At 44.1% G+C, this 25,730-nt stretch overlaps 1 protein-coding gene across 5 annotated transcripts in view; it reads left to right on the forward strand.

The window, feature by feature from the left end:
* The first annotated feature begins 205 nt into the window (after positions 1–205).
* Positions 206–25,730, forward strand: part of MYO1B (myosin IB) — a 199,214-nt gene continuing 173,689 nt past the window's right edge. For 2 of the 5 annotated variants that reach the window (XM_027563144.1, XM_027563166.1), the window contains exon 1: positions 19,936–20,042. The gene's annotated coding sequence lies outside the window, so the exon portion shown is untranslated. Of the gene's footprint in view, positions 454–19,935; positions 20,043–25,730 lie in introns of those variants that run through there. The other 3 variants (XM_027563152.1, XM_027563160.1, XM_027563136.1) reach the window with 3 other exon arrangements.

Genomic DNA, 25,730 nt, shown 5'->3' on the forward strand with positions numbered 1-25,730 from the left:
CGGGTCCTGGGGCCGAGGCTGCACCCGCACTCACCGGGGGGCGCTGTGCCGCCGGCCCCGAGGCGGCCGGAGGTGAGTCGGCTGGGAGGCGGCGGCTCCCGGTTCTGCCGGCTCGCGGAGGGGCGAATCCCAGGCTGCGAGGTCGCCGCCCCCGCCCCTCGGCCGGCCCCTTTGCCCGCGCCGGGGAGAGGGGAGTGGCCGGGCGCCTCCCGCCGCAGCGCCGCACTCTGCAGCTGCCGCGCACTCTGCAGCTGGGCGCGCACGGGAGCCCCGGCTGCGGCGCTTGGAGGCGGTGTGGGAGCGCGGGCGCAGGGGCCGGCAGTCGCCGGGCAGCAGCCGCTAGCAGCATCCGCCGAGTAGCCGCGTGGGAGCCCCGCAGCCTCGCAGAGGGCCAACGTCCCGGAGCGCGCCGGAGAGGGTGGACGACGAGGAGGCAGAGTGGCGCTCGGCGAGGTAGCGCGAGCGCTTTCCCTCTTCCCCCTGCCCTGCCCGCTCGGTCCTTTGTGCCCGCGGTCCCCGTGGTCCTGACGCAACCCGCTGGGCGCTGGGCAGCGGGGTCTGCGGTCTTCACTCCCGGGCCGGGCGGCGAGGCGGCGAGAGCTGCGCACCCTGGAGGTCGCGCAGGGTGGTCGCGACTCCGCAGTTGCTTCGGGGGCGGTGGGAGAGTAGAGGGCGCTAAACTAAGTTGCTCTCACTTTGCCCCATCCCCCTCGTACCTGTGGGCAAAGTGGAATCCTGGTCTTCCTGGTGTTCACCCACACCCCCTCCATCCCCCTGGTGCACAGCTGTTTCCTGGCCCCCTGGTTCTATAGAAGGAGGCGGGGTGGCCTCCTCCGGGAAGGAAAGCAGAGGGAGAACAATGGGGCGTCCTGGGGAGTGGGGTTCAGGTGCGGCGTGCCCCGGCGGCTGGGGAGAAAGGGCCCGGGACCCGATGGGGCGTCCTGCGCGTGCAGCTGCGCTCTGCTCCTTTGTTCCACCGCAGCGGAGGGGGCTGCCCTGGGTCTCGTTTCCTGCCCGGGATGGGATTGATTCACGGTCCTGGAGAGGGAAGGGGAGGGGGCGGGGCAGGAATGGAAGCAGGAGCGGGCGTCCTGGAGGGTTCTTGCTGGGGCGGGGAAGAGGGTTGGGGAGTGGGTGATGAGAGAGAGTGGGGAGTTGATTACAAACACCCAGCATTTTGTCCAAGGGCTTGCTGTGTGGGTTTCTGGAGCTTATTTGTAATGCTTTGTTCAGACTGCGGCCGAGCGTTTATTGCTGCAACAAGTTGTGTACTTCCTTGAGTTCTAGGCGTTCTCAGTGTTGGTTTGTTGAAATCAAATCTTCTTAATTAGAATGGAAGAAGACTTTTTTGACCCCCCGCTGTAAATCAGAGTATTTGTGTGTATATATGTGCCTGTGGGTCCGTGTTTGTAGCTAGTAGGTATTGACTCGAATGGGTAGGGAGCAAATTTTATAGCATTGATTTTGACACAATTTTCTCCATTGTAATATAACAAATTTCCAGGAATATTTGAGGAGGAAAACCATCAGAAAATTAGACATTGCTAAATAAATGAGTCAGGTTAGATAACACCAGATTGAAAAACCCTTTACAGTCTTTCCCAGAAAACACATCATACACACCACTCTTTGGGCTTTGAGTTAAGGAGTCACGACTTCTGTGCTTTCACTGCCATAATGTGGGTCATCTGGACTAAGAGAGAGAACGGTTAGCATTATGGTGAACAGAAATCTTTTTTTAGGGGGAGGTAGAATTGAATGTAAGGTGTTGGGCATATGTTAAGTGACCCTTTCCTAGATTGGAATCAAGAGGCCCAAGAGGATTGGCTGACCTCCCCGGGGGAGTCACAGGGGATTGAATGATGAGTGTTTTTTGAATGGAGTATTCCAAGCGAAACCATTTAGGGAGGAGGCTGACATTTCCAGGCATTCATGGTTTGTGCCTATGGGACCCTGGTGGAAAGATCCCAGAGTTGTACTGAAGGTTAGAATTACTGTGGGGATAGTTTAGGAGACATTCAGTTATAGTTGTCTGGCTGCAGGCAGGGCTGGGAAATGACGCAGAGCTGCTGCTTTGAGACGTCTGAGGGCTCAGGGGTAAACTACCCCATTGGCTGTTCATTTGAAGACAACCAAGTTTGAAAGTCTCTTAACCTTAGAAGGGGGATGAGAAACGTACTCCGGGGGAGAAAAATGTTTCCTGCCCACTCAGTGGTAATGGAAAAGAGCTGTACCAGCTACTAGGATGTGGTCAGATTTTTAGGCCAGGCTGAAAAGCAGTGGGATTTGTCCTCAGGAGCCATTATGATGTGCAGCTGAAGTGGGATGCTGTCCAACCGTCAAGCTGTTTGTCGTTATAACTAACACACTGCTTGGCAAAACATGGTGCCATGGGCAGTGAACAGAGGAGACTGCCTTCCTTACTGTTGTCTTGGCATTTGGGGCTTTTTGTTTATGTTGTGAATTGTTTTGTAAAATAGAGCACAGTTGGATTCCTCCCAAGTACTCTTTGGAATATACATTGACAAAATGCAAAGGGTAAGACTGTCACTGCTACCAAAGACATGGATGGGAGATGCTCTTAAATAGCTGGTCTATGGCCACAGGCCATTCCATGGATTCCCTATTGTATGATGAGGCTGGTTACAGGCTGCACCCTCTTCATGGGATGGGATGAATCATCACTTTGTCAACCCTGGAGTTAAAAGACAGACTCTCCCTGATTGCTGCACAGTTACGCAAAGCAATGAGGAGCTTCTGACATCAGTGGGAGGGAGTGGGGGTGGGTGGGAGTGGTATCTGGCCAAGAAGGGAATCCTCAGAGGGTAGGATCCCTGTTTTTAATATTTGTTCTCCTTTTGGGTGAGATTCTTCTATTGTCCCCCTCCCTTCTGCTGTTTCTCATTTTTCGGTTGTGCTGGGTCTTCATTGCTGAGTGGGCTTTTCTTTCACTGCGGAGAGCAGGGGCTACCCTTTGTTGCAGTGAATGGGCTTATCATTGCGGTGGCTTCTCTTGTGGAGTGCAGGCACCACGTGCACGGGCTTCAGTAGTTGAGGCTCTAGGACTCTGGCGCGCAGGCTGAGTAGTTGTAGTGCACGTGCTTAGTTGCTCTGTGATAAGTGGGATCTACCCTGACCAGATATCTTACTGGTGCCCTCTGCATTGCAAGGTAGATTCTTAACCACTGGACCACCAGGGAAGCTCCCTTCTACGATTTTCAATGGACACTTTGATTTTACGCTATCATTTAGTATTTACTATGTGAAAAAGGTTTTATATGCATTATTCTATTAATCCTCACAACTTGATAAAGTGGGTATTATCTCCATTTTAACTTTTGAAACTGAGGCCTAGGGAGTTTGGTAACTTGCTTAGTTGTGTAGGTATCTAGTAAGTGGTGGAGGTGAGATATGATTTCTAATCTCTGATTCCAAGGTCTGCAGTGTATGGTATGATTATCTTTTAATACTGGGAATGATAGCAACTTGATTATCTATTTGATTATGCTTGGTCTCTCAGTGTCCAACTCTTTGTGACCCTTTGGGCTGTGGTCCGTCAGGGTCCTCCGTCCATGGGGTTTTTTTAGGCAAGGATACTGAAATAGGTTGCCATGCCCTCCTCTAGGGGATCTTCCCGACCCAGGGATCAAACCTGAGTCTCCTGTGTCTCTTGCATTGCAGGTGGATTCCTTACCTGCTAAACCATCAGGGAATCCCAAGTATGTATTTGTTTAGCCATTTTCAGATTTCATATCACTTTCATGTATCTTACCATCATGGATTCTTTCAAAAACCACTATGAGATAGGTTTGAAAGGCTAGATTAGTGACAGCTCTTCAAATTGTATTGTTAAAAAGCTTTGCTGTTTGATGGCCTATGTTAATAAACTTTAAGTGAATGAAATAAATGAAAAAGTTAGGCTGCACATTTTTAAAAATAAGTGTTTTTTTTTTTTTTTTTTGGCAGGGGGAACATTTAAAGGTAGTGGAATGGAGTAGATCTTATAGTCACTTGATATTTATTGAAATCTATTTTAGCCCATTTTTCTTCCAGCCTTTATTAGAACACTGCACTTTGCCTCTTTACTGAGACCTAATGCCAGCATGTCTTTTTAGAAGAGGAATAAGGAGGGAAGGAATGTGACTCTAAAGAGGAAGTGGGACATCAGAATTGGAGTCATACACAGCAGCAGGCCGTAGATTTTCCCAGCACTTGCTTTTTGTCCTGGCAGTCGCCTTTTACAGAAGACATTCTTCCTTAGGGAAGTGTCAAGGGTCTTTCTTTACAATATCCTCTGAGATCATCACATTTCTGAGCTCTGTGGGAACACACATTCCACAGGATTTCTGTGCTCATCCTGTCCCCACAGGGGAAGGGAAGGGAAGCTTAGGCATCCACGTGAGAGGGGAATGGAAGTGGTATCCGTCCTTGGGGTGGGGAGTGGAGTATGGTGCTGAACTGGCGGCACCTGACCTTGACCTAGGAGACCTCTGAGTGCAGGAGCGGAGTGGATCCGAACACTTGGCATCATCAATTGCTTATGGACTTCTCAGAATGCTCCTGGGCAAGTGGAAAATTCCATATTGGTTTCTATTTGTTGTTGTTCCTAAGATAAAACTTTGAAGACTGAAAGTTCTACCTTTACTTGTTTAATTATTTCAAGCTAGGACATCATTTGGGGTCTTCAGAGATTGTAGTATAAGTGCAGTAAGTTTTGTCTCCTGAGGCCATTACATTCTCATCCATTGGATATTTAGAGGGGATGCACACGCGTAGGCTGCTGAGTGCTAACTGGGAGCACCTTCCATACCAGCTAAGAGGGATGAAAGATGCTCTTATAACTCCCATAGGTTTCTTTTCAGTTGCCAGTGTCTTCATCAATTCATATCTTATTAAGCACACAGCTGATGTAGGGCTGTGCATTAAAAAACAGCAAAGGAAATCTGTTGTGTATCAGAGGATGTACAGGGCAGCTCAGTGCCCCCAGAGAGTGGATGTTAGTGATGAAGAAAATGACTGTGACAGCTGTGGTGACCAAGGCCATGCCAATACTTGCTGCTGAGACAAAAGCTGTAAACAAACCAAAGCGTGAGAGTGGGAGGACCCAAGCACAGTGCCTGAGCCTTGGTTTTGTTTCCTCCAACTTCTGATGGTGCCAGAGGATTGAGTTTCTGAACACCTGCCTCTGAAGGCTGGACTGGTTGGTGTGTTAAGGAGCATCTTTCTTGTGAATTTGCTGCCTGAGGAGAGAGGACCGTATCCTTTTTTAGACCCCAAGGATGTATAAAGTACCATCCCATGGGAGAGGGTGTTGCACTCCATGGTTGGTCCTGCTGTCCAGCAAGTCCCTCCTGCTTTCTTCCCTGCCAGCATCCCACCATTCCGCATCTTGTGTTCAGCCCCACTGAGGCTGTTCATAGACTTCAGGCCTATTTGCATTGTGGACAGGAAATGCCAAGTCACCAAAGAATTGTAATATATTTTGCTACATGACATTCATGCTGCTGTCCATTAAGTATTGGGTACTTGGGCTGTGTCAGGCTGCATCCTGTATTCTCCATAGCCTGATTCATTTATTCCTCATTGTTCTTCTTTAGTAGGAGGTATTTGTAAATGGGGGGTTGAGTAACCGGCCCAGGCTAGTAGAGATCAAACCCAAGACTGTGTGCTTCGCCGTCTTCCTCTTGGTGCAATGCTCTTGGAAGCCTTAAGGAGTGAGTTTTATAGAGTTAGAGAGCGAGCCCACCCTGACAGTGTCTCTCCCTCCTAGATCGCTTCCTTTGTCCCCTGGAGTCAGGGCTCCTGTGTCCTTGACTGCACTAGTGCTGGGAGAGTTGGTTGAAATGCTTCTGAGTTTCTCTTTTTTTTCCCCTGTGTCTTGTGCTTGGCTCTCCTGCATTATTCTCTCAAGTAAGGGGGACTTGGTGAAACAAACCAAGGAGCCAGCTGTGCCTGGTGATCTTTCTCAACCTCTGCTGATCACTGCCTTTTCTGTGGGAGTTCACTGGCCTTCTGGGAGTTTTCCAGGGCTTTGTCCGATCTCTGGCCTCCAGTCTTTGTGGGCACAGTTATGCTGCTGGGCATTCAGTTGGAGCTCAGAGTCTCATGCATGTGGGTAAACTGTGGGAGTACCATTGCAGAGCTGGAACTTTGGGCGTTAAGACTTTGGACAAAGAAAGGAAGAAAAGAATTGGTATGAAATGCATTCTCATCCAAGATAGGCAGTTTTTGAAGTTGCAGTCTAGAGGTAAATGAAAATGGATATTCTTCCTTTGCTTAGCAGATAAACCACAACATTGAGCTTTACAAACACCAGGTGCCTGGCTCGTAGATAACTCGGAGGGGCCAGGAGGATACCAGGTCTCTGCTTTCCAGAGACTTCTGATCAATCTTGCATGGACTCAAAATGCCTTGAAATTACACAGATGGCTTTATTTTGTTGTGTTAAAATGAAGATATGATTCAGAATTGTACTTTACAAGTTTTAAAACTTGTTAAAAAAGATTCACATCCTTGAAGAGGCTTTAGAAAATTTGCCTTGAAAGGACAGTGGAATGGAGCAGGTTATTCACTATTGGTTTCGTTATTGTGTGTTTGCATATTAGTTGACTGGTCGTTTTCACTGGCTTTATGAAAACATTTTCTGCACACTTCCACCAGAAGAGAAAAAAAACAAACCAAAAACCTTAATTGAAAAATTCCCGCTGGCCCTACTGACTTTTGCCAGTGTACACCTTCTCTCTCTTACCCTCGTGCTCGTTTCTTATGAATTCTGTATTAGACTCTGAAGCACTGTTTGCAGTGTTCAGATTGCAAATAAGCTGATCATTTTTTCCCTTGAAAGTGCTTCAAAAGGGTCATCACTCTTTTATTCATTTTATGAAGTCCCTGTCTAAATGCTTTTAGGAGCAGTTTAATTTTTATGAACATAGGGCTTAGGCCAGTTTGCATGGCTTTTTTTTTTTGGCAGCCCTCATGCTGTCTAATTATAGTTGTAATACGCTGACCACAGTTTTGATTTACTTCTGATGTGGTGAGCCATCTAGTAAAAAGTTCTCACTTGCTTGAAATCTTCAGGGTGTTGAGAGGCATTCATAAAAATATATGAACCACCACATTGGGTCAGATTCAGGAATCTGCTTTCTGCCCTAGGAATACTAAGTATTTTGTGACAATGGAAGGAGGAGACTATATAGCTTTTATAGATCTTGGGGCAATCTCTTTAGCACCCATAATTGTATAATCTCTTAAAGACCTCTCATCCTTATACTTAAATTCATATATTCAGATTCTTGAATTGTTTATTTGTATCCTGTGTTGTAAACATTTCACACCTTCTTTAAAGGCAGAACTTGACTCTCTTGGTGTTTTGACTTCAGATATTTAGTTTTTGGAATGGTAGAGTGGTAAAATTGAAAGGGCCTTCAGGCCACCCCCATAACCCCTTCCGTGTGTCTGAGAACTGCCCAGGCTCAAAAAGTTAGCCAGGGATACATCTGTCAGTGGACTCCAAGTCTTTGAACTCCTTGCTCACTTTTCTTTCCAGGGGAGTATCTTTCTCTCCAGATCCATCAAAATCCAGCCTTAGGGCCCATTACCTAAGTAGTTGATCCTGTGTCTGCGCTAATCTTACAGTCATCTTGACTTTGGGTTTCAGAAGCATCACTGACTTCTCTATTTTCTGTGACTTTTACATCTGTCCACTCAGTTACAGTGTCGGGTTGAGTGTTGCCTTTTATTTTCAAATCCCTAAGTCTATTCTGGTTCAGGCCTTTAAAAGGCTGGGTTACCAGAATGCAACGTTTCCCAAAGGGTGTTGTTCCATGACAAGTTAGTAAAAAAGAGTCCTTGGCCAAGTAAGTATTGGTTAAACAACATTTTGAATAAGTTTCTGTAAATAAACTTAAAACAGTTTCCTCTATGCAGAAAGCCTTGTCATGGGCTTTTATTTGTGACTGTGCACTGTGGATCTCCAAGAGGAAGATGGAGTGTGCGCAGGTCCCAGCTTCTGTGACCAGTGTCCCCCGTTGTGGCAGGATCACTTTGTAGGTAACACTGCTGGAGTTACTGCATTGTACTGTTTCTAGATCTGTCACGGTCTGGCTTTCCATGGGACCATGTGTTACTTGGTTCTCGCTCACATATTTCTTTTGCTTCTCTGCCTTGTTGTTCTCCTGGATATTTTCCTTTTTCCTGGAAGCCCCTCTCCACCTGTCACACCTACACATCTGTCACAACCCAGTTTTCCTGAGCTGGTAGCATTTACTGTTTCACAGCTTACGACAGTGAAAATATTTGAAACAGTCAAAGTATTGGAAGTAACACTGCACACCCATAATAGTTAAATTACTGGAATTCACACCAAATGCCATGTTCTGTCTTTGTGTCAGCTGACGTGTCAAATGCATGTTGCATTGTTCTCTCTCCCTTCACATGGGTCAGCTTGCACATATATTCTCCAAGCGTGTGGCTTATTTATTTTTTTATTTTGTGTTATTGGAATTACATTCATAATAAAAGTTCAGGGAGAATTGATATCTTTAGGGTCTCATGGCTTCTCATCTGCAACCTAATATACCTCTGTATTGATTAGGTCTTTATGTCCTTCAATGAAAGGACGTGGAAGACCTAAGTAACTTTAATAATTTTATGTGTAAAACTTTTTCACAACTTCTGTTAGATTGGTACCAAGGTGCTTTATGGTTTTTGTGGTCATCATAAGTGGAATCGTTTAACACATTTCTGATTGGTGTCTCTGGTATACAGGAATGGGATCGATTTTGTATTTGTTTATTGATGGGTTCTTGACCAAGTTCACATTACAACTAGTATTTGCTATGGGAGCCTGGAGTCAGGCAGCTTTTCTAATAAAAGTGTGAAATAACTAACAGCCTGTCATGGAAATGTCATAACTCACTTCAATTTAAAAATTCTGTATGACACTTTCAGAAGTAAGGGGAAGTGGTGATTATTGGTTGTTTAATGCATTCATGTATTCAGGCATCAAATGTTTGGGTGCCTAGTATGTCCTTGGCACAGTATTAGGTGCTGGGTAACAGTGAGCAGAGCAGGCGTGTTTCTGTTCTCATGGAATGTGAGGGAGAGACACTGCGGAATTGAACACAGATATTTATGACATGTTTGTGAATTGTGATATTTGCTATGAAGGGAAAGGACAGGACACCGAGAATAAGAAAGATGGGGAGGGGAGACTTTGGCTTGGGGGTGGAGGGAGGGCCTGCCTTAGGAAGCAGGCATTCATGCAGCTGCCTGATGTGCGTCTCCAGGAAGAGAAGGATGGTGGAGTTTTCCAGGCAGTGAAGGTGGGCTCAGAAGCCCTGAGGTGTAGTCCTGCTTTAATAATAGATTGATGGAAATGTTAGTAATCAATGATTTAAAAAGTTTGACTTCTTAGTAAGTTATCATCATAGAAGTCATCAGGAAGATCCCCTGGAGGAAGGCATGGCAACCCACTCCAGTATTAGAGTTCTCTTGCCTGGAGAATTCCATGGATAGAGGAGCCTGGGAGGCTCCATGGGGTCGTGAGGAGTCGGACACCACTGAGCGACTAACACACCCTCATCATCATAGTGGTATGTAATAATGTTTAAGTTATGATGACATAAAAATTTTTGGTCAGTGTATTCCCTTTCCTTCTCAAATGAAGCTGCCCAGGTAAAGAGAGCGCTGCCTGTGTGATAGGGCTTGAATGGGGCTACTGCCCACCCCCAAGCCCCTGCTCCACCCCTTGAGCGCTGCTGCTGCCCTGGTTCCTGGTGGCTGCTGGGCACACCAGCGTCCTGGGCTCTGCACTGTTGGACTGAGATTTGCTCTGTGGTCTGGAGAAGCCCTCTCTCTCCTCCTGGGAGGGCTCTTGAGCAGGGCCATCTTTGGCTGTTCCAAGGTCTAGGGTTTCTCTCTTCCATTTCCCTCTGGCCCCTTCTCTAGACACACAGAGGGCTCTGTTGTGACAGGGTGGGGTGGGGGTGGGGGACTCTGATCTGAGTCATGCACACTTGATTCCCTCGCAGACTGCACACTTCAGTCGCAGCTTTTTGGTCTTTGAGGCTTTGTATCTGGGCCAAGTGTGTAAAGGTTTGGTTTTCCCTTACGTGATGATGACCCTTACTCAGTGAGACAGTGCGGTTCAATTGTCATAGACTTTGCTTTGGGGAGGGTACTGGGTTTGAAACCTGACTCTTATGCTTAGCAGCCCCTGTCCACGTCCTGGGGCACATAGCTTAATCTGTCTCTGCCTCCATTTTCTCATCTGCAACATTTGGATAATAGTAGAGCCTTCTTCCTTGGGTTGTATTAAGAATTCAGTGAGTCAAAATGTGTATAGAATAGTGTCAGGCACAGAGCAAGTGCTTGGTATAAATGTTGGTTGCTACTCCTTAGTCTTTCCTGAAAATGGATTTCTGGGGTTCTTCCTCCCTTTCCCCCAGTAGATATTCAGATTTGTTTGACTCTAAGCCGTGCATATAATATATGATATGATATGGGTCTCTAGATACTCCTCTGAGAAATGTATAGGAAGAAAGATGACAAAGAAACCAAAATGTTCACAGTGATCATGTTTATTTAGTAGATTGGGATGGCTTACTTTACAACCCTATTTATTTTCCATGTTTTCTGTAATCTGGTTATGTTACCTCTGAACTAATAATAATACACAAAAATCTTATGAGAAAGATCAGGCTGCTGTTGCCTAATGATTCCCTCAAGTAGGGCAGAAGAGGGTGGGATGCCTGGGGTCTGCCTGTTTTGGTTGCAGTTCATAGGTGGAGGAGTTTCCCATGTATGCTTATAGTTGCAGGAACACACTGTATTTAATAAAAGTCTTCAGCAGAAGTATCCCTAAAAGTTAGAAGACAGGGATGTGGGACCTTGTGAGGCTCTTCTGTCTTTGAGTGTTTATTTTTCTGCCATCATTTTCCCTTTTTGTCTCTTGCTGCACTCCCTGAGTGGGCCTCTGGCCATCTGTTACTCTCTTTGGTCTCCTCTTACTCCCCTCCCTTTGAGAACCGCTCCTTTCAATGACCCCATCTTTCTCCTTTACTTGCTTGTCACGTGGAAATGATGCACACATTTCTACAATTCAAAGTAAAGACTAAATTTTATTATTTTTAATCGTAAAAATAAATGTAACTTTCACCCTCAAAAATCTAAATTAAGTTGCTTTTTATTTATTCATATCTAGAATTAATTAACTTCCTAGCTCACTAAAGGCTGGGGGAGTGGTCTGTGTGCTGTGTGCTAAGTCACTTCAGTTGTGTCTGACTCTTTGTGACCCCATGGACTATAGCCCGCCAGGCTCCTCTGTCCATGGGATTCTCCAGGTGAGAATACTAGAGTGGGTTGCTGGGGGTGGTCTTTGATTTCCTAAATCAAAACACTGAGAATCTTGGGGGACTTGGAAAATTGAGGGAGTGTTGAAGTTGAATTTTTTCTCTTTCCTTATTTTGCTTAGGGTTGTCTCCATGGCCACCATCTTGTTATGTCTCAGAATTTTTAAAGTTTTCCAAGCTGAAAGAGCAAAATTCTGGAAAATTATTGTTGTTCACTAGCTAAGTCGTGCCTGACTCTTTGTGATCCCATGGACTGCAGCATGCCAGGCTTCCTTGTCCTTCACTATCTCTCGGAGTTTGCTTGAACTCGTCCATTGAGTTGGTGATGCCATCCAACCATCTCATGCTCTGTCGCCCCCTTCTCCTCCTGCCCTCAATCTTTCCCAGCATCAGGGTCTTTTCCAATGAGTCTGCTTTTTGTATCATGTGGCCAAAGTACTGGAGCTTCAGTTTCAGCATCAGTTCTTCCAATGAATATTCAGGGTTGATTTCCTTTAGGATTGACTGGTTTGATATCCTTGCTGTTCAAGGAACTCTCAAGAGTCTTCTCCAGCATCACAATTCAAAAACATCAGTTCTTTGGTGCTCAGCTTTCTTTCTGGTCCAACTCTCACATCTGTACATGACTACTGGAAAAACCATAGCTTTGACTGGATGGATTTTTGTTGGCAAAGTGATGTCTCTGCTTTTTGACGCTGTCTAGGTTTGTCACTGCTTTCCTTCCAAGGAGCAGGTGTCTTTGAATTTTGTGGCAGTAGTCCATCTGCAGTGATTTTGGAGCTTAAGAAAATAAAATTTTCTGGAAAATTGCCAAAATACATCTTTAGAAAGAGAACTTGGCCAAATTTGACACATTTCCTCAAAAGCCCGTTGATTTTAATTACTTTTTTAAAAAGTTCAGTGAGCTTTACAGTTTTCCTTTCATATGTCCCTTCTCAAATAATTGTGAGTGGAGAAATGGGCTTTTCTGCTAAGTTTGTTTTATCTACAGGAATTTATTTTTAAGCAGTGGCATGCTATGAATATCTCAAAATGATACTGATACAAATTTCAAAGGAAATGTGACAGCAATGTTGCCTGGTATCAGCAGAGTAGCTATTTATTTGAGAAATATTGCTAATTTCAGTGATGTTTCACAGTCAAATATAAAATCTAGTTGAGGGGATATAAATAAAGGGATGCTTTCCTATACTTTACTCCACAGTTTGTAATGTTTTTCATCTCCAACCACAATGTCTGATTTGAACATAACGTAAATATTTATGTGTGTTCTTTTTGGTAGAACTTATGGTATAAGGAAGTCTAGTTTACTTACGGTGAAATCTGGATTGATAGATTGGGTGTAAGGAATCCTCCTGCCAATGCAGGAGACCTGGGTTCCATCCCTGGTTTGGGAAGATTTCCTTAGCGAAGGGAATGGCTACCTATTTTCCAGTATTCTTGCCTGGAGAATTCCATAAACAGAGGAGCCTGGTGGGCTACAGTCCACCAGTGGGTCACAGAGAGTCAGACATGATTGAGCCACTAACACACATAACTGGGATTTAGTATTTACTTTTCAAAGGGATTCATCTGAGTGAAGTGAGTGAAGTCGCTCAGTCGTGTCCGACTCTTTGCGACCCCATAGACTGTAGCCTACCAGGCTCCTCTGTCCATGGGATTTTCCAGGCAATAGTACTTGTTTCTTTAAAAAGGAAACAACATATATGCTACTACTGAGTAAGGCAGCAGTTCTGAAAGGTCTGTACTATCACTGACCCACTAGGCATGGACAAGATCTTATAGCTTGTCTGTTTCGCTTTATATACACCAATACGTCGAGAAAGAGAAATTTGTTGGATTTAGCTAACGCATGCCAAGGGGATGGCATGAGTTGTTTGAGAAATAGTGGTCAAACTGTCAGCCCAGCCTTAATATTTGCAATTTGTTGATAATTTAAAAATGAAACAGAAAATGTAGGTAAAATGCAACAGGAAACTGTTTCCTATCTCATGGACTTTGGGATGAAAGGGTTGACAGCTTCTCCCCTTGGATGGGAAAGTGCCCCTTCCTTACCTGTTAGTCTGCAACCCTGTTGGACACTTGATACTAAGGGGCTTCACCTTCTGTGATTCCACTCCAGCTCTGCACTTACCCTCCTGGCAGCAGCGCCTGTGTGTTGATCTTCTCTTCCTAGAACAGTTAATAACCATGGCAGATGTTGGGAGCCCAGTTCCGCAATCATGCAGCTGTTAATGTGTCCAGTTGGATTTCTTGAAAGAATTAATTTTTAGGATCTCACTCTGAGGGCTACAAGTAAAATAGGATTTAGAGGGAAACATAATTTCGTGGGAGTTTGCGTTGGATGTTGCAACAGATGTGACATGAAGGTAGCATGGCAGCTGAAGGGAGTTCTGAAGTAAAATTCCCATTTATCCTGAAACCAGGTGACTCAGAAGGTCCAAGATTACTAACAAACACTCGCTTTTGGATATTTTGTACTAAAAAAAAATCATCTTAAGAACATTACAGAAAGTTTAGAAAATGAAACTAAAAGAAGACTCTTCTTGAGCCAGCTAACTCTAAAATATCAACTATGACCATTTCTGAATATTCCTTTTCAAGCTTTCTATGTGTTTGTTTTGGAATGATTGCAATCATAGAGTTCATGTATTTTCTATATTACTACAGGTTTTGAAATAAATTTTATAGTTGTGTATTCTGTTGAGTACAATCATTTCCTGAAGCACCTCTTTTTTATTGGGCATTTGGGTTGCTTCTACCACTTTGCTGCTATAAAATAATAATACTATGATGAACATTTTTGTACATTGAGCCTTTTCTGTATTTTGGGTGATTTGCTGATAGTAGCTGTTGAGAATGTGCTGATTGGGTCAATGATTGTGGTGAGTGTTCTGATGTACCCTTCTTTACTCAGTGGGGGGCTGTAGTGACTGGGTTGGAGAGGGCTGGGGAAGTGGGGGTCTGGGATGACTCCCAAGTTTCTAGCCTGTGTGATGTTGGGAATGGTTGGCACAGACAGGTTGAAAGTGGTGGGTTTCATTTGGGATGTGGGGCCTCCAGACAGAGAGTGGGGTTTAACAGATCCATGAAGTGCAGACACTAGGGCTCAGGGACAGGCCAGGGACTGAGGTCTGGATGGAGGGACCATCAGCATCTAGGTGTGATCGAGGCTGTGGATGTTGTGAGGGTCACTTAGAGTAAAGAGGGAGGAAGGGAGAAGGTGGGTGATAGAAGTCTGGGAGACGTTATTCTGTGACAAGTGGACAAAGGAAAAGAAGCTGCTGAGGAGAAGAAGGAGTGGTGGGGGTGGGAAGTGGACAGCCAGGAAGAAGTGGCCAGAAGGAAGCCAGGGCTGGAGAGAGGTTTTAGGAAGAAGTGTGGTGGGCAGCCAACAGGAAGGGTGGCAAAGGTCAAGGTCAAAGGTCGGGTATGTCAGAAAGCTTGGCTGTGGAGAAAGAGAGAAGTAGGCAGTCTTACAAGGGGTTATAGAATGTCGTATTAATCTGCGTGCAATGCTGTGACAAAATGCTATGACTGGGTGTTGTACACAGCAGAAATAAATTTTCTCACAGTTCTGCAGACTAGAAGTCCAAGATCAAGGAGTTGGCAGGTTTGGTTGCTTGGAGGCCCCTTTTGTTGAATTACAGATGGCCACCTTCCCACTGGACCTTGTACAGGCATCCCTCAGTCTGTGCTGGCTGTGTTCCTGTTACCTTATGAGGACACCAGTCATGTTGGGTTAGGGTCCACCCTAATGGGTTCATTTTAACTTAATTGCCTGTTTAAAGGCCCCGTCTCCAAGTGTTGTTGTTGAGTCCCTCAGTCGTGTCTGACTTGTTTTGCAACCCCTTGATCTGCAGCCTGCCAGGCTCCTCTGTCCATGGAATTTTCTAGGCAAGAATACTGGAGTGGGTTCCCATTTCCTTCTCCAGGGATCTTCTCGACCCAGGGATAAAAAATGGTAAAGAAAGGTAAAGAATCCACTTGCAATGCAGGAGATGCAAGTTCGATCCCTGGATGGGGAAAGATCCCCTGTCCCGTACTCTGAGGTGCTGGGGGTTAGGGCTTCAGCATATGAATTTGGCACTGGGGTGAAGGCACAGTTCTGCTCCTACCAGGTGGATTCTAGACCTGCTGACACACTTGTTCTTTCTCCTTCCTCTTTGTCCCCCATCCTGCACACCGTTGACGCTCTGCTGCTCCTTGTCACCCTCACGCGGAGCCGCACGAGTGTGGCTGTGGTGACCTTTGCTCTAGTCTCATCCTCACCTCCCCTGGTCCCTGGGTGTCCAGATTTTCTAGGATGTAGGCCTTGGCTGGCTTTATTCTCCTCCTGGAATCAAGTTCATTTATTTGTCTTCAACTCCTCCCAGCTCTAACTCAATCTCATAGAGCAAAGCGTTCATTCTCTCAGGTGTAAAGGTTGTGTCAGGTTAACCCTGTAGTAAATTTTATTTGATGATCAGACTAAATCATTCTGTAATTTTATCCTCATGGCTGCTCATTTCACAGTTAAAAAAAAAAACTAAAACATAGTGGGAACATTGATTTAGTCAGGGTTCAGTCAAAATTTTTATGAGTTCCCCTCATATTTTAGAAATTAATGCTTTTTTTTCCCCTCTAAAGTTTCGATTTGGATTCCTTTCCACCCCGCCTCCCCCCACCAAGAGCCCATGTCATTTAAAATAAGACTTGAGTAGGTGACTATCCCAGTAGTGCCTGGGGGCAGAACTATTTGGGTAGATATGGTATTACTGCCTTTTTTCTCCAGATGTGGGTTTTTCTCTTTTTGAATTAAAAGTATATAGAAGTTTAGGTTGTCCTACTAGATGCAGAGGAGGGAGGCTTTCCATGCATGGTGCTGGTGAAGGAGTTGGGGTTGAACTGTGAGGATATGTTATTTCACACGGTTGGTCACTTTGGGGTGTCTGTATATGTGTTTACACAGTGTTTCTCTCAGTAGTCTATTGAAATATATCAGCATGATTTCTACATAAAAGTTCGTATTTTTGTTGAAAAGGCTATCAGATTTCTCAAAGGAGATAAATTATGGGTAGGTTTGCTGTTTGGCTACCTAAAATAGAAGCACCCAGATTTTTCTGGGCGAGCTTGAGAAGAACATTTATCTCTGTCGACAGTTTTAAAAGAAGTATATAATTTTAAAGTATGAAACTCAAATTTAGTTTTTAATAGTAACTTCTGTGTTTTTTCTTTCTATCTTTGAGAGGCAGGTTATTGGAAAGACATGTGACCTTGTACTCTTGACTCTATGTCTGGTTGTGGGTTTGAAGTGTTATTTTTGTGCTTTCTTAAATGACTTAAGCACTTCTGACTGTACATTTGGGACAGAATAAATATGGTAGTTGGATATGGTTTTGAAAAGCCAACTAGATTTTTAGCCTGGTAATATGATAGTACTGTTCATTCTTATAACTGTCTAGGCTCATAGCTTTAAAAAACTCTTTAAGCTCCTAGTGACCTCCAGATTGGCTGGATTAGTTGGTGCTCTTTTCCTTTGTAAAATATATCAGCTGATGCCCATAACACAGTAAATGCCCAGAGTTGGAGGGCCATCCTATAGTGTGCTCTTGAGCGTCTCTTCCTACCAGTCTATGCTTATCTGGACTCAGTTGTGTTTATTTCAAGCCTATTTATGCCAGCTTTACTTACTATTATAGTTAATATAATGATTTTAAAATGTATGCAAAAAGAACTGTTTCTATGAAAATTCATTTGATTATTTAATAAGCCACCTAATAAGAATAAGTTTCTAAAAGTGATTACAGCTGATTTAGGAGTAGCTGAAGTAACTAAAGGATTTGCTGTCGTTCAGTAGCTCAGTCATGTCTGACTCTTTGTGATCCTGTGGACTGAACCCTCCAGGCTCCTCTATCCATAAGATTTCCCAGGCAAGAATACTGGAGTGGATTGCCATTTCCTTCTCCAGGGGATCTTCCTGATCCAGGGATTGAACCCGTGTCTTGCTTGGCAGGCAGATTCCTTACTACTGAGCCACCAGGGAATCCCAAAGGATTTGGGAGATCATAAAATAAAAGTGTTCCCATTAAAACTGTCAGTTATTTAGCACAAGTAGATTAATTTGTGATTATGTAAACCTCAGAATCTTAGTGACTCAAATAATCACGCTCACAGCGGGTGGGCCATTATAGGTGAGGTGGGAGGTCTGCCCATGTCGCCCTGGTCCTCAGTCCAGGGTGCAGTGTGATGGAGCTGTGCCCTCTGAAACACTGCTTATCCCTGTGGCAGAGGAAGGGCAAGTGTGAAACCTTCTTAGCTATACACCTGAATTTAGCAACCCCGTAGAGAAGAGTAGTGAGCATTTGTCAGGAATACTGCAGTCCACCCCACATTGCATCCCAGGTGTCTTTATAGCCTCACCTTTCTTTGAAGAAATTAGACCTGGAAAGTGATGCCATGGAGAATGTTTTACAAGAGACCACTGGGGACTACAGTCAATGGACATAGACTCAGAAAGCCTCAACACTACAGAAAAAGATTGGAAAATAAATATAGATCTTTATAGGGTTTATTCAAAATAATAGGTTTTCGGGGACTTCCCTGGCAGTCCACTGGTTAAGACTCTGTGCTTCCACTGCAGGCGACCCGGGTTTGCTCCCTTTTTGAGGAACTAAGATCCCACATGCTGCTGCTAAGACCTGGTGCAATTAAATACATATATTAAAAAATAATATTAATAGGCTTTGGTATATATCATTTACTTATGACTTCCAACCTTAACTGACCTTTTAAAAAAACCAACCAGCTAAACTTAAACATTAGGATGAAAAAGGATGTGAGTCTTAAATCCTCCTCTCTCTCGTGCCTTCCTATTAAGTTAGTTTCCCACCTCTTATGATAGATTTGTCTGTTATTTCTTTTGCACTTACCTTCTTGTTTCATTTCCATTAGTTCTACCCTAGTTCTTATTCCTGACTTCTAGAGTCATGCCCCAGCTGAACTTCCTGCTGCTAGCTTGTACAGTGCATTTATGCAAGTAGAAAAAGGTGTCCTTTAGGGCAATCACAGCCCCTCAGGAGCTTGACTTGATGTCAGTCCCCACATTACCCCTTGGCTGGCCCATGTTTATGCAGTGCATGAACTGAACACTGCACAGAGCAATCCCATTTCCTGCTTCTTCTCACTCCCCCAACGAATTCAGATTATTTCCTGATCAAATCTCAAATTTTTGTTGTCTCCATGTCTGCTCAAAAATTTTTGATGACTTCCCATCATCTATAATGGCTGTCCTCAACTTCATTTGCCATCTGACTATCACCAGTGACTGTCAGTCACACTTGTTGCCCTCTGGATGTGCTGATACCAGTAATGACTGCAAGAGGCAGGCTGTGTGATGCTTCCCTCTCTCCCGCCCATTTCCACCCCCTCAGCTCACACTCTCAGCCTTGCCCCAGCTCACCTTTCCTTCCAGCTTCATGGCCCAGCAGGACATGAAATCAGCTGTCTTCTGCCGTTCTGTCTAGACACCATCTTCTGAATAGGTTTCGTACCTCTTGTTTTAAGTTCTTCTCTTTTTAATCACATCCTGAGTGCTCAGTTGCTTCAGTCATGTCTGATTCTTTGAGACCCTGTGGACTGTAGCTTACTAGGCTCCTCTGCCCATGGGGATTCTCCAGGCAAGAATACTGGAGTGGGTTGCCATGCCCTCCTCTAGGGGATCATCCTGACCCAGGGATCGAACCTGCATCTCTTAATGTCTGCTGCATTGGCAGGTGGGTTCTTTACCACTAGCGCCACCTGGGAAGCCCTTAATCACATCCTAGTAATCGTATCCTGCTGCTGCTGCTGCTAAGTTGCTTCAGTTGTGTCCGACTCTGTGCGACCCCATAGATGGCAGCCCACCAGGCTCCTCCGTCCTGGGATTCTCCGGAAAAGAACACTGGAGTGGATTGCCATATCCTGCTCATTCTCAAAAAGGATCCTCATGGTCAGGTTTCACCTCTTCAGCCATCCTTCTTGTGATTCTCCTAGACCATGAAAATAGTTCACCTTTGAACATAGATGGTAGTCTCTATATTCTTTTTATAGTGAATTATCAGCCCTGTGTGAGCACTTGTGTGTTTTTTAGATTTTTTAAAATTTTATTTTGATGTGGACCATATTTAAAGTCTTTGTTGAATTTGTTACAATTTTGTTTCTGTTTTGTTTTTTGGCTTCCTGGCCTTGCAAGCTATGTGGGTTCTTAGCTCTGCCTACTAGGGGTTGAGCCTGCCTGGCATTGGAAGGCAAAGTCTTAACCACTGGGCAGCCAGGGAAATCCCTGAACACTTGTTTTATTAGTTACATTGCTCCTAAGCATTTTTTTCACCCACCTAGTTTGCTAATGACAGGGAAACAGTTTAAGGGTCTCTCATTCCTTGTTCTTCCGGTGCCTTTGCATCCTAGGGGCACAGGTCAGAACAGGAGGCTGTGATTGGAGGAGAGTCCGGCCTGGTTAATCATATAATTCAGTTCTGGATGGAAGCTGAGGCTGTGTCTTCCTAGCCACAGGATATTGACCTACTTTCCTCCTCTTATCTGTTTGCAAAATATTTGTTGTACTTAGTGTGTTTTCCCTGTCACAACGAATGTTTGTCTCTCCCTTTCATATGAACTGAATGCTAAAGTGCTAGTTAAATTGGTGGAAAAAACAATGGAGAAGAAAAGTTGGTAAGCAGTTTTAATTTCTAAACGTGGATGTCATAATTATGTCATTTAAAGAGAACTCTGTAGTTTTTCAGTCTACCTGCCTACCTACTTACCTAGTGAGAGACGTGATTAAGGATAGAGTGTAAAGGTAAAGGTGTTTAGGCCTTTGAGTTGATGCTTTACAATATTAAAATGTGGTAGTTTGAAAATCTTTTTTTCATAAACTACTTGTAGCAGGAAATGAACTTTTCTTAATCGGCCATATACAATGTAGTTCACTATTAAATATTTATATCTTACCAGAACTTCCCTTGGGAAAATTGACTGTATAGTTCTATACCTGGTCAAACTGTTTAGCAGTTGATTTTTCTATAGCTTTACAGGTTGAGACCATGCTGTATTCAAGGGCAAAAATAAGTGTGCATGTCTTAAAGGGCATTTTTTATGTATGTATACTTCTGTAAATATATGAAATAATTTCTGCTTCCTAAAAATTTTGAGAAATGAACAGAACTGTTATTACAATTTAGTTACCATTTATCAATTTAAATTTAGTAAACACAAATTTTGTTAGACAATTTAATTTGTGACTTAAAAAGAGTTATTTAGCTATGGTATGCCTTGTAAATTGCTCTGCTATATTGTATATCTTTCTGTTTCTTCCTAAATGCTTTATAATGTGTTTAGAGATACAGAAAAGTTGGTGCATTTGGTTTTAAATTCAGTAATGCTTCCAAAATGAGCAAAACTAGAAAAAACTTATTCCAGAAAATACTTCAAAATTCTAATCTGATTGCTAATTTTAGTCAATTTAGGTGAAGTAACCCCAGTGCAATTTAGCTATTTTCTTTAAAAATTCTTTTTCAGTGACAAAGTCATTTTGCCTTCTCAATTTACATATCAGTGTCATTTTGGTAACATGTTAGCTGTTTTTGTTTGATCAGTTCTCAACTAATAAACATTCATGAAGCCCTAACGTAAATGTATAAACATCTCTGTCTTTGATTACATAGTGTGGATATGTAACTATCCACTAAAGTGGTTTAGGGGATAACTGCTTGAGGAAGCTTCTGAATTTTTATTATTCCAAAAATACTTTTTCTTAACCACAAGCACAGAGACATTACTGAAGATGTACTGTTGAGCGATGCATATTTTTCTTTTACTATGGTTTCTTTTTCTTTAATTCTTATTAGAGTATAGTTGGGTTTATATGGATTTCTTAATTTGTAATTTTAGATCCCTTTTTGCTTTCATAACTGGATACATTTGTTAAAACAACCAGTGCCATTTTGCAGCTAAGCCTGTAGTTGTAAACAGAGAACACAGTCACGTGTGTCCCGATGCCTTTCCTGATGGTGATCCTGTGATTTTGTTCATTTCCTTCTGTGCTGTGTGTGGTTATTCCCTTAATATTTTTTTTTCTTTTTTTTGGCTGGTGAGGTCAGAACAAAGAGAGCTGCGTTCCTTTATGTCTGAGTAAGTGTCATTGGGAAAGTTTTCTGTGGCCTGGCATTTTTGGTTTCTCACATTCTTTGTAATCAGGCCTGTGATTGCTTACCCTGAAATGAAGGAAGTCAGTCTTTCCCAGTTGAGCTATTCTTGCTGAGTCAGTAATGATGGAAGCCGGAGCAAGACCTTAGGAGACGATGTGTTCGACCCCTATGTGGGGAGACTGAGGCTCAACATTGGCAGTGTGCTGGGTCTCCCTGCACTACTGCAGAACTCGGGGGGTTCTTTCTGAGCCACTGTGGTGTTCATTCCAACCTCTGGTCTGTTGCAGAATGCAACAGCTGATGTTTCCCGGAGAGATACTTTCCTTCCTTACCGCAGAGAGTACACGAAGTTCAGTACCTTTCCCTCCATTGTCACTGAAAAGAGCCTGGATGATGCAAGGAGCCTTTTTTAAGGAAAGTATAGTTTTGCTTTGGTGTACCCTAGGCTATTTCATGTGAGTGTCATTGTTCAGCCAGGTGTCTTCAGAAATTGACATAGAGGGACCCCCAAACTGCTGGGTACAAGGAACCCTACATGTATGGCTCCCAGGTGCAAATCACCGTACTTTGAACTATAAGGGAACAGCTTGAGTGCTTGGATGGTCTGGTCAAGCATACAGAGAACAGAGAGGGACTCCAGACCTTGTAAGCAGGGGGAGGGGCTGAGGACAGGAGAACTTGGTGTGGGTATTAGCGTGTGGGACGAGACAGAGACCCTCTGATTAACGAGCCAGTTCGTTTGGAAGGAAAGTTGGATTTCCCCTGGTGGCTGTGTTCTGTTTAATAACCACTGGTCGTATTTGGGGTCTGTGCACCAGCCAGGAACTAATCAGAGCTGTCAGGTGTGCCAGTTACATGTGAGCCCTTTTATGTTCACCTGGGGGTTCCAGGGCGTCAGGTTTGCCAATCTAAACACGTTGGACTTCTTGGAAATTTTTTTAATCTGTCACGAGGGAATGGATTGAGAGGCCTATTGGTTATAATTTGCAGGTCCCAGTGCAGCTGAGTTTGTGTTTCTGACTATAACAGTGGTTTACAGTTTTTGGCTCCTTTGTCCCTCAGGAACTCATAGGCCTTTTCAGACATTAGCTCATGAGTTCTCATAACGTCCAATGTGAGTGGGACAGCATGACCATAGGTTCCCCCTAAAGTCAGGACGGCTTGTCTTCCATTCCCGATGGGTGCTGCGCTGGGGAAGGGGGTGGAGAAGAGGCGTGGGGGTGGTTTTCAGACCCAGTCTTGGGGGTGGGTGGCATTCTCTGAAGGCACCCTGCCCTTTGGCAGTTGTTCCTGCCATGACTCTGCAGAACTTCCTCCGGGAAGTGATGGTGGAGACAGTGCTGTCGGCTGCGTGCTTCCTCGGGGTACTGACCTCATGGGATGTCCACTGCACATGAGGCAATGCTCAAGGTTATTTACATGGACACACCAGCCAGGAGACCTCAGGGCCAAGCAGGGGAGCTCTTCAGGTTAGCAGAAATAGGCACTAGGGAGGGAGAGAACTGGCATCTGGTGATAGCCTCTTGGGAGTTGGGCTTTGCTTTCTCAAAAGAGAAAGTAGACTGGATGTTGTCATCCTTGAATTTTTAGATCAGAACTCGAATTCCAGAGATGAATTTCCTTGGATGCAAGCTTAGGTCAGTGATTCAAAGCCTGTGATGTTCCACGTTGGGTGGATCAAAAGTGAATTCTCAGTCATGGTAAACTCTTGCTACTGAACTTGTGAAAAGTTACTCTTTCCCAAGTCAAGCTTCTCTAAGAACTGTGGAGTATTCTAAAGTTTGATGACTTAGGAATTAGAGTGAAGGATGTGTGTGTAATATAATGAGTATGAAAGCCTATACTCTTAGACCCATTAGGAAAGCTTCCTCTTCACGCTGGCTCTTCCAGAAACCAAATATGCAACATCTCCTGGGTCCATTTCTATCTCTGGTAAAATAAGGATTTGCCTGGGATGCTAAGAAATTTTGCTCATACATCAGAAGAGGTAGTCTGTAGTTTGTAATCCAGAACTTTCAATGTTGTCATAGCAGCCAGTTATTTTTGATTCAAAAGTCTTTCTAATTAGTCTCGATAATACAATTCATCATTTCCTTAGAAAAGAACTTTTTTTTAACGTATCACATTATAAATTATAAAGTTCTGTCTAGACGCTATCTTTCAAATCCTTAATAACTGGACCATGCCTGGGGTTGAGGGTAGCCCAGCTCCTGGCTGACGGCTTTGCTATACCCAGACAGAAACAAACCTGACATTGCCGCTGAGTGGTTCCTGGCCCATCTCTGCCTGTTCAGAGGTACCCTCCAGGGTGTGGACTCTTACATATCCAGAAAGTTGCATCAATTGCCTTTCGCATTAACAGCTTTTTAAGATCTGAGTCTGGCTTTGTGATTTATGGGCTTCTGTATGGTTTTAGCTGTTTGTTTTCATTCCCAGTTCAAATCTATTCCATTTTATCATTGCCTGATAACTTAATGTCCTTTTTATTATCCATAGTTGGAGCTCAAGACAACAGTTATTGTATGGAAACTGCCTGGTAGTTAGGCCTGTTTCTTTGCTAAATCTAAGATGCTAACAAAAACCTTCCTACTAGCAGTCTATTAAATATCCTTAACAAAACGCTTTAGAGAAAGATGGATAAAACCTCAGTGTGTAGTGGCTTTAACAGTGGAAAACAGGATTGGAAAATCAGATAACTATGTGAAGTAAAGCCATGAATCGGCATACCATATACTATAAGCTTCTCTAAGGAAGTGTGTTGATAGGAATGAAAATTGGCATCATTTGAGCCTTTTCATAAATGCATGTCGTGGCCCATTTTCTTAGACTTGGGGGAGCCCTGCATAGCACCCTGTGTGGCCCACCAGCCTCTTCTCCTTTAAGAGACACTCTGCTTGAGTAAATTGTCCTAAAGAATGCAGTTTTCATTCCACTTGCCCTTAACTTCATAAATACTAAGAAAGTGTTTTGGCCTTCAGTTTCTAACCCAGGTCTTTCTTATTCTTGGTGAACCTCATGAGGCTCTCTGGTAGGAAGGGTAGAGATAATGGAACCAACCCTGGAAGGATCAGTGGGCCGAGTCACTCCCAGGTGCATCCATCTACCTATCTGCACACCAGCGCCTTGTGCACCATCCCTTGGCCAGGCAGCGGGGGTCTTCACACGTGGGGAGCTCAGGCTTTCTCCAGAGGCCGGAGGAGACCAGCAAGCTGACAGTTGTGCTGGATGTGTAGGGTCTGCTCAGAGCACACTGCTTTTGGGGAAGGGCTTCTCATACCTGTTTAAGTCAGGGAGGATTTATTTAAGACAAGCAGCTCAGCTGATCCTGTGGAGCAAAGGCCTACAGCTAGAACTACTTTTCTGTCTGTCCCAGGAGGTCCTTCATGTGAGGTTTGCCTTAAGGGGTTGAGAGACTTGGTCAAGGAGCAGTGAGAACGAGGAGGAAGGCTGGAGTCCAATTGTGGTTGTCAGCTCTGATGAGGAATTTTTTTTTTTTTATTTGATAAAATATACATAACGTATCATGGTCATTTTAACCTTTTTAAGTGTGCAGTTCAATGGCACAGAGGATATTTACATTGTTGTGTAACTATCAGCACCATTGGTCATCTTCCCAAAGTGAAACCTTGTAATGGTTAAACAGCAACTTCCCTTTCCCTCCTCCCTCAGCCCCTGGTAACCACCGTCCTAGTTTCTGTCTTTATGAATTTGACTGCTCTAGGACCTCATATAAGTGGAGTCATACAGTACTGACTTATTTCAGTTGGTCAGATGGTAAAGAATCCACCTGCAATGCAGGAGATCCGGGTTTGATCCCTGGGACAGGAAGATCCCCCGCAGAAGGGAATGGCAACCCATTCTAGTATTCTTGGGGCTTCCTTGGTGGCTCAGATGGTAAAGAATCTGCCTGCAATGTGGGAGAACTCTGCAATGCGGGAGACCTTGGTTCAATCCCTGGGCCAGGAAGATTCCCTGGAGGAGGAAATGGCAACCCACTCCAGGGTTCTTGTCTGGAGAGTTCCATGGACCCAGAAGCCTGGCGGGCTACCATCCATGGGTTCACAGAGTGGGACAGGAATGAGTGACTAACACTTTCACTATTTCAGTTAGCATGATGTCCTCAGGTTTCATCTGTGCTATAGCATGTGTCAGAATTTGCTTTTTTTCTTAAGGCTGAATAATATCCCATTGTTTGTGTGTCACATTTTGTTTT

The sequence above is a fragment of the Bos indicus x Bos taurus genome, chromosome 2, assembly GCF_003369695.1.
Source record: "Bos indicus x Bos taurus breed Angus x Brahman F1 hybrid chromosome 2, Bos_hybrid_MaternalHap_v2.0, whole genome shotgun sequence".
Classification (NCBI taxonomy): Eukaryota; Metazoa; Chordata; class Mammalia; order Artiodactyla; family Bovidae; genus Bos; species Bos indicus x Bos taurus.